We start from the raw sequence: 13,521 nt of genomic DNA on the forward strand, positions 1-13,521 counted from the left end.
TTAGTCAGGTGTAGGGGAAGGCAAAGTACCAAAGGGGTAGGCTTCTACATGCTTGGACAGGTGTCGTGAGGCTAAGGTGGATCCTTATGAGGTGGAACGTCCTCACAACCAGCCCTGCAAGCTCAGGATATCATGTGGTGGCACAAGAACTTCCCTTACTGTTCGTCCATCCTCCTCCTCCTCTATTCTTGGACGGCTCTATAGCCCAGGAGAGCCTTCAAAAACACAATCATAAGCCAAAGAAAAAATTCAGTTCATTCCGCCACCTCATCCTGCTGTGTGTGTTGACCAGGCCTGTGAGACAACAAGCTGTAAGCAACTCTGAGCACGGAGCACATGTGTGGGTGTAGGAGCCTGTCAGAACCAGAAAGAAGGGAGCGGATGAAGCAGCAGTAATCCAATCTATTCCAATCCATTTTTATTTATTCTGTGGCTGATGGAAAGCTCTTCAAGTGCTTCACAATTACTTCAGATAAAAATCCAATTCAATCCAATTCAGAAAACCCAGCGTTAAGAGGACGGGGGGAACTGGCAGCTGTCAAGACCACAGGACCCTGCTGAGAATGGGAAGGAAGACGGTGGTGAGATAGAAAGAAACCCCAGAATGAGGCAGGTTGGGATATTTCATTAAAAAAACAACAACTGGGCTGGGGGAATTAACACTGTACCATCAAGGTATTAAGCTATCAGTAACATATCTAATTGCCTGATTGTACTAGAGTCAATGAACTGAGGCTGTAGTGTTTACATGTACAATGAGATCCTAGAAATTATTTAGCACAGCAGCCAAGCTGAACCAGAAAGTACGTCATTAAAATCTCACCTCTGCCATGAACTTGCTAGGTGGCCCCAGGCCTCAGCAGTCTGAAAATTCTTGGTAAGAATTATGGGTGCCTAATCATAGAATTGTAGAGTTGGAAGGGACCATGAGGGTCATCTAGTCCAACCCCCTGCAATGCAGGAATCTTTTTGCCCCGAGATTAAGAGCCAACTAATCTATGATCCGGGGACGTGGGTGGAGCTGTGGGTAAAAGCCTCAGCACCTAGGGCTTGCCGATCGAAAGGTCGGCGGTTCGAATCCCCGCGGCGGGGTGCGCTCCCGTTGTTCAGTCCCAGCGCCTGCCAACCTAGCAGTTCGAAAGCACCCCCGGGTGCAAGTAGATAAATAGGGACCGCTTACCAGCGGGAAGGTAAACGGCGTTTCCGTGTGCGGCTCTGGCTCGCCAGAGCAGCTTCGTCACGCTGGCCACGTGACCCGGAAGTGTCTCCGGACAGCGCTGGCCCCCGGCCTCTTGAGTGAGATGGGCGCACAACCCTAGAGTCTGTCAAGACTGGCCCGTATGGGCAGGGGTACCTTTACCTTTTAATCTATGATCCATATCTGAAGGCACCCACTAGGTTCAGTCACCTGAGGTGAAGCACTGTGTGGAATGTTTCCTCCCTCTTCTTTCTTCCCCGCTCCAGCCTTTTTCAACCTTGGGTCCACAGATAATGTTGGACTACAACTCCCATCATCCCTGGCCACTGGTCCTGCTAGCTAGGGACGATATTTGTAGCCCAACAACATTTGGTCACCTAAGGTTGAAAAAGACAGAGAGAGTCAGTGGTGTACAAAGCTCAGAAGACTAGCAGTTGAGTCTCTGCCCCATTGCAGTGGTAATGGAACAACACCCTCCATCGTTCCCAAAGCAGCAGGCTTGTTTAGAGTGCAAAGGGTTGACCACATGCCACAAACACCTTTCTCTTCTGTCACCTTGCTGTTACTCCCTGCCCTCAGCATCTGCTACATGAGGAAGCTGGCTCACTTCGCCTGATGGTGGGACTGGTCCCCACCATTTTGTGTGTGTCTCTTGGCTCTTCAGCTATAGGGTATAGGTAATATTCTTAAGAGGAAGCTGGTTGCCAAATGCATTATGATACAATGCTGTGGTGATTGAAAGTCTAGTGTGACGTGACCTGTTCCTGATTATATTTGAACTAGCCCTGACATGACATCTCTGGATAATCCTCTGAGTTACTGCAGAAACTGTAAAAATGCTGAATTGAGTGCACAGTGTCCCTAATACGCAGATGACATCATTTTGCAGTGGCAACCACGTCGTCAGCCTGCTAGGGATAAAACAATCTGGATCGCGCTGAAAATGTCAGTGGCCTGGAGAAAATCAATACTTTTGAATATTCAACTTGAGACGTTGCAGATGGAACAGATAGAGAGCAAAGAAGGAAGGAAGCGGGCAGAATGGAATTAGCACCAATGAACTGGGATGGCTCTTTTGGAGGAGCCAAAAGATCTCCAGAAGGCTGTCATGAGGGATTGCCATTGAAGAGATGCCAATTGGTAGAATGGCAAAAGACATGGAGGGAGACTTGGAAGAAGGACATCAAAAGAGAGCAGCCTGTTGCGTCAATGACTCCAAGGTTTGAGCTAAAGGCAGAGCTAAGCCATAGTTGGCTTCTTCACCAAGGAACCAAGGAGGCTGAGCCAGGAGAAACTGGTCAGGAGTGATATCACTCTTGCCCAGGTTTCTCAGTGGGTCTTTCTTTGAGCATCAAGGTCTACTTGAGTTCTAACATCCTTTCCCCCCTGGTATCGCTGTCCCATCTTTCCTCTTGACTTGTTCTTCAGGGAGGTCAAGGGGATAGAGCAGCTCCCCTAGGAGGAGTTTAGAGAAAAGGAGAGAGACATGATAAAAGTTCATAAAATTATGCATGGTGCAGAGGACGTGGACAGAGTACAGTTGTACAGTTGTCTCTTGTAACACGAAAGCTCATGGACATTCAATGAAGTTGAATGTCCGAAGATTCAGGACAGATAAAAGAAAGTCCTTCTTCATGGCCTGCGTAGCTGAACAATAGATCTGACTCTCACAGGATGGTCACCAACTGGGATGGCTTTAAAAGAGGATCGGACAAACTCATGAAACATAAGGCTGTCAATTAATACTAGCTATGATGACTATGATGACGCGGGTGGCACTGTGGGTAAAACCTCAGCGCCTAGGACTTGCCGATCGCATGGTCGGCGGTTCGAATCCCCGCGGCGGGGTGAGCTCCCGTCGTTCGGTCCCAGCTCCTGCCCACCTAGCAGTTCGAAAGCACCCTTAAGTGCAAGTAGATAAATAGGGACCGCTTTATAGCTGGAAGGTAAACGGCTCGCCAGAGCAGCTCCGTCACGCTGGCCACGTGACCCGGAAGTGTCTGCGGACAGCGCTGGCTCCCAGCCTCTTAAGTGAGATGAGCGCACAACCCTAGAGTCGGACACGACTGGCCCGTACGGGCAGGGGTACCTTTACCTTTACCTATGATGACTATGCTCTACCTCCATGGTCAGAGGCCTCAATACTTCTGAATGCTAGTTTCTGGAAAGCACTGGAGAATGCTCTTGTGCTTGGGTCATGGGTGAAGGTTTACTATATGCAATTTTGGGAGGAATGTGGGTTATATAAGAACATAAGAAGAGCCTGCTGGATCAGGCCAGTAACCTACCTAGCTCAGCAACCTGTTCTCACAGAACAACCAAATGTCTGTGGGAAACCCGCAAGCCGGAGCTGAGCACAAGAGCACACTCCCCACCAACTCTTATTGAGAAGCATTACAACCTTTGACCATGGAGAGCTCCACTGTAAGTCTGTTGCATAAGAGCAGGCTTCCTCAAACTCAGCCCTCCAGATGATTTTTGGCCTACAACTCCCATGATCCCTAGCTAGTAGGACCAGTGGTCAGGGATGATGGGAATTGTAGTCTCAAAACATATGGTGGGCTGAGTTTGAGGAAGCCTGCATAAGAGCTTCAAATCAGCTATAATTTTGATCTGAATTTGCCAGTACACATTTGAATCCATCCAAAAATAGTGACCACGTTGAAGCACCACCGGATTGTTCTTTGCTCCCCAACTCCCAGTTCACCAATCTCGACTCGCTCCAGATGGCTGCCCAGGTCCCAGCCCTGACAGTTTGCTTGAGCAAACAAGCCCCAAGCAGGGACAAGATAGATGCCAGTCCACCTTGGCCCACATTCGGCTTCTCCACAGCCTGTGGGGTGTGGAGCTTTACAGACTGAGGGATGGGTCCTTGAGGACCATGTGTTCCATGGCCACCTATGGCCAGTGATGCTGGAGGCCACTGAGGTTCCTGAAACTCATCTGCCCTCACTGCTTAAAGGGTTGTGCAAAGCCCCCCTTGGCTGGTACATGCAGTGATATTTCACGCTCACTGACAAGCAATCTGCTTCTTATTTGTCCTTTGCCAGGTGCATTCAATTAGTCTTTGCATAAAAGATTTGATGTTTGCTTAACCCATCCAGGCCAGCTACCTCAGAACTGTCCCATGAGCAAAGTTAACTGGAGGCTTCCAGACTCCAAACTGCAACTGGAACACAGAGTAACAGGTCATTTAGCTCTCATTTTGTTCACTTGAAAAGGTATTGGGAGATCACTGGGTTTTCCTCCACTCCTATGATTTCATTTTTTAAAATATACAAACCTTAACAGGGATAGCCAACATGGTGACCTTCAAATTTTGTTGGACTACAAGCCAGCACAGACAACAGTCAGGGATGAGGGAAGTTGTAATCCAACAACATCCAGAGGGCTACCCCTGCCGTAAAAGATTTCCTGGACACTCCTGGCTTTTCTTCAACTTCTGCCTTGGACATATTGCTCTTGTTCTACCTCAGTTTCTCATTTGTATAATGGGAATAATAGAGCCAATGGCTGGAATTCAAGTAAGTTAACTCATGTCCATTGATTTCAATGTGTCTACTCTGGGTAAAACTTAGCTGATCACTACCCTTACTTCCCATATTTGTTATGCAAACCTCAGTCCATTCAATAAACAAGAACGGTACAATAAATGAGAAATGCACTGCTTCACATTCCACCTGTAACCAAATCTTCGTGAAGGGGTGTTTCTATGCTAGAACCACAGATACAGAATACTCTTCCTCAATAAGCCTACCTTGCTACTTCATTGCTAAACAAGGACTGTAGGCAGATATAATTTTAGTAGTAAGTCTATTGAGGAAGCACACTCACTGTCTTTGGGTCAGGTGTATAACTTTCTAACGTAGATCAAGCTCAGGGGAAACACATTCTTCCTGTTTGGGCTGGGAAATAGTGAAACCACTAACTCACTCCCCTTCCCCCCCAGTGCAATCTTTCAATGTTTCAGAAACTGATTCTGCTTTAAACAAAATTGAAAGGCGAGAGATTGATCTACATCTAATTTAATAAATTTGCATATGACAATTTTAAAAATAAAAAGAATGGACAGCTTGCCTGAAGTATCAAAGGATGGGCACAACAGAAGTACAAATCTGCTTTCCATGGATTGGTCACTATGCTTGTCAAACACATTGCAATGGCAGATGGAACAGAAGACAGGCTCAAGCCATTGGGGAGAGTTGCAGTGGACCCTGATTTATATGGGCATCTGTATTGAGTTTTAGAAAAATGAAAGTCTGTCCAACAGGCCTTTGGCGGTACCTAACGGAGATTGTTTAATTGCAACTTCTCTTTCATTCACTGCAGGTTGTTGTATTACTGGGATTTCTTTTTAAAAAAATAATTAAGAATTGTAAACTGTAAGTGGTTTTCACATACTGTGCATTGCCTCGAGTGATTTATAGCAGAGTGGCAATTTATAAATGTTTATAAAGAAACATTACCAGTGAATACAAGAAAGAATGCAAGGAACTTTGCAAGTGATTGGAGAAATTAGAGCAGTAATCATGTACATCCTTCTTTAAGGAAGAAGAATGGATCTAATTGGTCAGAGGGGTGGGAAAAAAAAAGCTATTTCAGGCCTGTAGTGGGTTTGTTCAATTTGTTGTTCAGGTGTTGACTGCTGTTAGGAAACTTCAAAGGCCCTGTTTGCCCTTGTTGAAACCATACTTGAACCAGACTGCCCTTCAAAGGAAGCATATAAGGCGCCATCTAACTGTATTAGGGACTCCAGTCCAGATTTCTGTAGTTTACTCCTTAGCTTTCCCCACTCCCTGAAGATATCCTGCAAGGCAGTGGAGGTTTAGGATCAGAAATGTCCTGCTCCTAGATAGGTTACCTTCCCAGGTTGATGAATCCCACCTGTCTCTCACTTCCCGTGCAGAAACTGCTTTGACCATTGGACCCACTATTAGTCTTATCTGCTCAATTGCCCAGAGTCTGTCTTTGCATGCAGAAGAAGTCCCTAATTCACTGAGGGTTTGAGACCCATTGGCTACCCTCATCTGGTTTAGCCGGCCTGTCAAAGCTGTCCCCAGGGTGTGGCCACTGCTGCATATGGATAGCTTCTAGGAGCCGCAGGTGAGAGCTGAGTGCAGAATGGGGAACATAGGTGGGGAAACTACCCCAGAAGGAGCACAACATGCCCCCCACTAGAGGTACTGCCCTTCCCCCTTAGCAAAGAGCCTCTTCTCTCATTCAACCAATGATGCTAATTCTGCTGAAATAGGATGCCTTCTAATGACATCACCAGAGGTGCATTGAAAATTTCTGAAGAAGATGGTATCCTGCAATTGCAGCTACATCAGAGGGAGAACTGAGGCAGAGGTGGAAATGAGATCATGGGGTAATAAAATGGGTATCATATTAATACATCAGCTAAGACTGTTATTTCAGAAGCTTTGATTCTGTTCTGATACCCCTGAAGAGGAAAGGAAGCTCTCTTAAAACACTAATGTCTCAACAAATGAAACTGACCTATAGAAAACGTAACTTGGGGAAAAAAAGACATTGCACATACTTTTGTAAACCAAGAAATCTTTAAAAATACATTAAATAAGGACACACATGAAGCCTGGGCATGAATCCATTTCAGCAGAAAGGATTTAAAGCACTTACTGAAATGACTGAGACTTAAGAGGTGTTTAACTTTGGCTAAATTATAGTTGTACCCTTTTCTTAAGCTCAGCTTTGAGGAAAAAGATATAGAAACAAATTATCTTATTAGAATGGAAGGGAAGAAAGAGTAATCAGAGCTGGGGATGGGGACATGTATCTTAGAATATCTGACACTTGAAAGCAGCAAGTTCCTTCAAAGGCAGTTTTCTCCCTTGAGATCCATCTACTAGTCCCACACAAGTCCTGAACAAGGTTGGCCTTGCTAAGCACATCTGATATTTAAGGCTGTGTGCATGCCATACATCAAAAGCTACATGATTTCTTCCCAAGGAATCTTGGGAACTGTAGCTTGTTAGAGCTTAGTTTTGGAGCATTCTGGCTGCCTTTATCCTTGCATCAAGGAATCTCAAGGAACTAGGACTGGGCTCAGCCTATAAACTTCTGCATGATAACAGCAAAAACAACAACAACAAGAAGAAGACTCAAGGTCAACAACGTCAGACTTAAAATCTGGGCTGCAACCCAAAATGTTGATCAATTAATCATATGAGTTATAATTAATTAATGCATTAATCCATCAAGTTCAGTAGCAGAGGATATGTTTGCTGAGGGTGTTGGGAATTGTAGTTTTTTGTGAGGAAAGCTATAGTCATATGCTTTCAGTGTCCATTAAATGTGCTTTAATTGCATGGTGTGGATCTGCCCTTAGTCAAATTGCTTAGCATAATAATAATAATAATAATTTATTATTTGTACCCCGCCCATCTGGCTGGGTTTCCCCAGCCACTCTGGGCGGCTTCCATAGAAACCAAAAACCCCACTAAAATATCATACATTAAAAACTTCCCTGAACAGGGCTGCCTTAAGATGTCTTCTGAATGTCAGGTAGTTGTTTATCGTTTTGACATCTGATGGGAGGGCATTCCACAGGGCAGGCGCCACTACCGAAAAGGCCCTCTGCCTGGTTCCCTGTAGCTTTGCTTCTCGCAATGAGGGAACCGCCAGAAGGCCCTCGGCGCTGGACCTCAGCGTCCGGGCAGAACGATGGGGGTGGAGACGCTCCTTCAGGTATACTGGGCCGAGGCCATTTAGGGCTTTAAAGGTCAACACCAACACTTTGAATTGTGCTCGGAAACGTACTGGGAGCCAATGTAGGTCTTTCAAGACCGGTGTTATGTGGTCTCGGCGGCCGCCCCCAGTCACCAGTCTAGCTGCCGCATTCTGGATTAGCTGTAGTTTCCGAGTCACCTTCAAAGGTAGCCCCACGTAGAGCGCATTGCAGTAGTCCAAGCGGGAGATAACTAGAGCATGCACCACTCTGGCGAGACAGTCCGCGGGCAGGTAGGGTCTCAGCCTGCGTACCAGGTGGAGTTGGTAGACAGCTGCCCTGGATACAGAATTGACCTGCGCCTCCATGGACAGCTGTGAGTCCAAAATGACTCCCAGGCTACGCACCTGGTCCTTCAGGGGCACAGTTACCCCATTCAGGACCAGGGAGTCCTCCACACCAGCCCGCCCCCTGTCCCCCAAAAACAGTACTTCTGTCTTGTCAGGATTCAACTTCAACCCATGATTTCAAACTTGTATTTTTTATATATATATTGTTGTAACCTGCCCTGGGACCTTATGGTGAAGGGTGGCAATTAGTTTGGCAATGAGCAGAATCCTCTTGCTTATCTTTCCGAGCTGCAGCTGTGCTATAGCATGTGCATAAACACTGACAACTGGGAAACACTGGCCTGTGAGCGCTCCAGTTGGAGAACAGCCTTTACCAAAGGTGTCATGGGCTTTGAAGACACTTGGAACTCAGGACGCAAGGGAGAAAAGTGCTAAGAGGAAGGCATTCTTGGCAAATCCACACCGTGATCAACTCCCGCCCAGAAACCAATGTCCCCACTGTGGAAGGACGTGTGGATCCAGAATTGGCCTCCACCGTCATTTACAGACTCATTGTTAAAACCATGTTTATGGAAGACAATCTCACTTGGCTACGAGTGATCGCCAAAGAAGAAGAAGAAGAAGAAGAAGAAGAAGAAGAAGAAGAAGAAGAAGAGCAGCATTTGAGATAGGGACGCAACATTTACAACATCCATTGGTTAGATCAACCCATTTAAAAACATTTGACCCAAGAACTTATCATGCAATCAGGGTAAGTGTGGGGCTTACAGAACTGTTCCTTACAACTGTCACCCATATTTTGTGGAGTCAAGCTGCATCCCTTCCTGAGCAGTGATTCAAGGTGGTTCTTCTCCAGCACAAAATCCCCTAGAGCTCTTTCCATCTGCCTTCCTTCTATGGGAAGCAGTGTATGCAAAAGAACTTTGGAACTTGACCTTTTCAGCAAATGGCAAAGTGGGCTGGGCGTTGATAAGGCTCGGACAGCAAAGTCAAGGAGCATTAAGGACAAAGCGACTGCAAAAGTAGCCTTGTGGAGAAAGTGCCAATGTACTTTTTTTTTTAAATAGTACAAATAAAATAGTCAAATAAAAAAGTCTGCACTTTTTTTAAGCAAAGAGTTTAAATAAGGTTATACAGACAGCTCTGGGCAACACCAGAACAGATCTGCATTGGATTCATCTGGACTATCAAATCTTTTTGAAAACCTTGACTGCTACCGTCTCTGTGGCTGTCCTATGAGTACCGTACATAAGAATAACTCTCCTGGATCAGGTCAAAAGACCATCTAGTCCAGCATCCTGTTCTCACAGGGGTCAACTAGACGCCTATGAGTATTTCACATGAAGGGATATTTGAAAGAATACGTTGATATTTAAATCTTAGAATAGCTTTGGAAGTGGATATAGGCTGTAGGGTTAGAAGTAGAAGATAGGGTATTTTAAAATAGTATTATTTGTAAGAGATAAAATGTGAAGTTATTTTAAGTGTGATTTAAAAAAAAGATGGTTAGAAATTATGATATATGTAAACTGCTAAAGATGAATGAAAATGAAAATCAGATAGGTGGGACTTGGGGAAGCCCACTTAACAATGTTTAGAAAAATAAGGATATGACAAGAATTTCTTTGTATTGTTTGTCTTTTCTGTTTGTGTTATAAAATTAATAACAATTTTTGAAAAAAGAAAAGAAAAATAATTTCACAAACAGGACCTGAATGCAGCAGCACTCTCACTACGTGGGACTCCCAGCAACTGGTCTTCAGAGGCATACTGCCTTTGACAGCGGAGGGAGAACGTACCCATCATGGCTAGCTTAATTCTCCTTTAAAGCCACCCAGGTTGGGGGACATCACTACATCTTGTGAGAGTGAGCATGGTCAATGGTCAGAGATAATAGGAGCTGTCGTCCAAAACATATGGAGGGCAACAAGTTGGGGAAGGCTGGCTTACCGTGATGTGTGAATGCAATAGACACCCAGAGATTATGACCTCTTACTAGCTTCACCACCTCATTTCATTTTAATCCACCTCAGGTCCTCCTCTAAACTTTTGCAAAACAATAAGCTTGATAAGACACACAGTTTGAGATATTATGCTGCGTTGGAAGGGTATAAACTGCTGGAGGTCTGCGTTACAGGATTTTTTTTGGGGGGGGGGGTCAGATGACTTTCTACTGCCTTAAAGCAGTGGAATCTGTAGATCTGACTAATTTAGTAAACAAATCTGTAAAAGAATGCCATTTTAATTTCAGTTGCTAAGTAAATATTTAAAAATAAATTTAAAAATCCCAATAGCCAAAAGAAGTTCACCTGAAATATTTGTTTAGGGACACAAATCCATGAAGTACCGTATTTTTTGCTCTATAAGACTCACTTTTTCCCTCCTGACAAGTGAGGGGAAATGTGTGTGCGTCTTATGGAGCGAATGTAGGCTGCGCAGCTATCCCAGAAGCCAGAACAGCAAGAGGGATCGCAGCTTTCACTGCGCAGCGATCCCTCTTGTTGTTCTGGCTTCTGAGATTCAGAATATTTTTTTTCTTTTTTTCCTTCTCCAAAAACTAGATGCGTCTTATGGTCTGGTGCGTCTTATAGAGCGAAAAATACGGTACTTAGTGTGATTAACATACTAATGTTAGCATGCCTGGAGAGCTATGTGCACAAATTTACATGCTTCCTAGAGACTGTCACTTGAAAAGAACTGTAACTTGAAAAGAAGTTAATGACTAGTTTTGATTTTAAATTTGACTAGCGTTGTAATCCTTTACAGTTGCCCAGTTTAACTTCTTGGCCGTCTATTATGTTGCACATTCATTTTATAGAACAATACATTTTCTAAAGGCTGTTCCCACTGCCCCTGTATAGATATAGTAAGTGGGGGGCGGATTTTCACCCTATATCATGACTAGTGGTTAGGTGCAATTACTGTCACAAAGCTATGCTAACATTCTCCCCTCCTTTTTAGTGAAAGCAATTAGCGGATTAGTTTTGCATGTGGAATAAGCTTGCCCCTAGGCAGCGGATCGTCCATGCTTTCCTCAGATTACTGGGACATTCAAGGGGTGTTGACTGCTTCAGTTCAATTGATCAGTTTGCTAGGCATTGATCAAGGCCATCATGGCTTAGCATACCAAAGTAGTTCTTCCCCTGTGGGCTCTTGCTTGCAAAAAATTGCTTACAGCTTAATTTCGACTGTCATTCAAACAAAGACATCTTTGCACCACTCAGACAGGAAATTAGCAGCAGGCTAGATTCCTCCCCACCCACCCCTGCATAAATATGAATTGCTTCCAAATATTTCACAGAGAGTGGAATTGCCCGAGGCTTTTTCTCCAAGGAGCTCAATGTGGTGTACATAAGTTGCTCCCTTCTTCATTTAATTCCCACAACAACCCTGTGATGTAGGCCAAACTTATACAGTTATTATTTCTGTATTTATTCTCATTGTCATGGAAGGAATTATTGTACTTGCTGTATCACTGTGCTCTATGGGTAGCATGCAGCGTCGGCCTATGGTGAACGTCCCATCTGTGCAAGCATTGCAGCTTCCCCCAACGTGTTTTTCTTGGGGGGGGGGGTTCTCTCAATCCCCCAGAGCCAATTTTGGATTGCGTAGGAGGGGAGGACCCCTTTCAGGACCAGGGAGTCCCCCACACCTGCAAAGTGCAGAGGGGAGACAGAAATAGAGGACTCACACACTGCATACATCCCAGAAGTAATTTAATGCTGAGTTAATCGAGCCCTCCATTCTTAAGGAAATCAGCCCTGAGTGCTCACTGGAAGGACAGATCGTGAAGCTGAGGCTCCGATACTTTGGCCACGTCACGAGAAGAGAAGACTCCCTGGAAAAGACCCTGATGTTGGGAAAGATGGAGGGCACAAGGAGAAGGGGACGACAGAGGACAAGATGGTTGGATAGTGTTATCGAAGCTACCAGCATGAGTTTGACCAAACTGCGGGAGGCAGTGGAAGACAGGAGTGCCTGGCGTGCTCTGGTCCATGGGGTCACGAAGAGTCAGACACGACTAAACGACTAAACAACAACAACACAATCGAAGCCCAAGCAAGGATGGGAAGCCTTGGGACCTCCAGATGTTGTTGGACTACAATCCCCACCATCTCTGACCATCTGTCAGGCTGGCTGGGGCTGATGGGAGTTGGAGTCCAGCAACATCTTGAGGGCCAAAGTCTTCCCATTCCTGCTGCTTCCAGCGGCAGAAGCATGCCCAGCATTAACCCAGGGATGGGACAAACTGCCAAGTGCAAAAACACTCTCAGCGTGCCAGGACCACTAACATTTTCTTTACACTCTTGGCCTCCCTGACTATATGCATATGATACGCATTATGTATCCTATTAGCAGAACACAAAAGCTGGTTTCTCGTTCTCCCTCTCTCTTTCTCCACTCTCATTTAATTTGATAAACATGACTTTCCCTTTGAGAGATGGATTGGATTTACACTGTCGGCCTTGGCAGCCATTTTCACGTCAGCTTGGCTAGAAAACTGAAATTTGTTTTTGGGATTCTCCGCATGAAGGGAGGGCAGGAAGAATAAGCAACTTGTTATCTATGGAAGGGTTTGTGATGAACGGCTCTGCCATAGATAAGATGCACTTATTATTCTAATTACGCTCATTGGTCATGATTTAGAGAGGCATATATTCTTTCCGATGGGCTTCAATTTTTTCCCCCTTCTGCAAATGTGTTTTGTCTTTATCATATTTCTTTCTGTCATGGTTGGATGACTGCCCCCCCCCCCGTTAATGGGTATTGTATTCATGTGCTGATCTCTGCAAGAGAACATAGCAGACAGGAAATTCACAAGCAAAAAATAAATGCACCCAGAGTTGTTTCCTAGTCAGATCTGTCCTTCAGTGGTTTAATCGTGTACAAAACAAGAAAAGGGCAGCTTTAAACCCTGTAAGTACTGGCTTCCAGAGTTACAAAAGGCCATTATCTAGAGTGTGTTGGAGTCCATGACTAACCTTCTACCAAAAGGTAATAAATGTAAAAAAGTAGAAATTGAGCTGTGAGGCAAGAAGTGTCTATTTCAGCATTGAACTTTAAAGCACATCCAATCCACCTTTAAAGCACATGGATTCCCCCAGAGAATTCTGGGATCTGTAGCCCTCACAGAGCTACCAGCACCCTTAACAAACAATGGTTCCCATTGATTCTCCCGGGGAAAGTCATATGTTTTAAATATGCATTGGATGTACTTCAAATGTGGATTGATTCCCAAACCTTTTCCCCACAGCTAGTAAATTGCTGAGGGTCTTGGCATACCA

At 44.9% G+C, this 13,521-nt stretch overlaps 1 long non-coding RNA gene across 2 annotated transcripts; it reads right to left on the reverse strand.

Annotated features, from left to right (window-relative positions):
- Positions 1 to 396: 396 nt before the first annotated feature.
- On the reverse strand, positions 397 to 9,459 carry LOC144329101 (uncharacterized). 2 transcript variants are annotated; one of them, XR_013394512.1, is made up of 3 exons: positions 9,005 to 9,452; positions 1,409 to 1,575; positions 397 to 557 (listed from the first exon to the last, which is right to left on the reverse strand). It is a non-coding gene; the product is annotated as an uncharacterized LOC144329101 (long non-coding RNA). The 2 variants fall into 2 exon arrangements; XR_013394511.1 differs by lacking the exon at positions 1,409 to 1,575 and having other exon boundaries at positions 9,005 to 9,459.
- Positions 9,460 to 13,521: the final 4,062 nt, after the last annotated feature.

This window comes from Podarcis muralis, chromosome 10 (genome assembly GCF_964188315.1).
Source record: "Podarcis muralis chromosome 10, rPodMur119.hap1.1, whole genome shotgun sequence".
Classification (NCBI taxonomy): Eukaryota; Metazoa; Chordata; class Lepidosauria; order Squamata; family Lacertidae; genus Podarcis; species Podarcis muralis.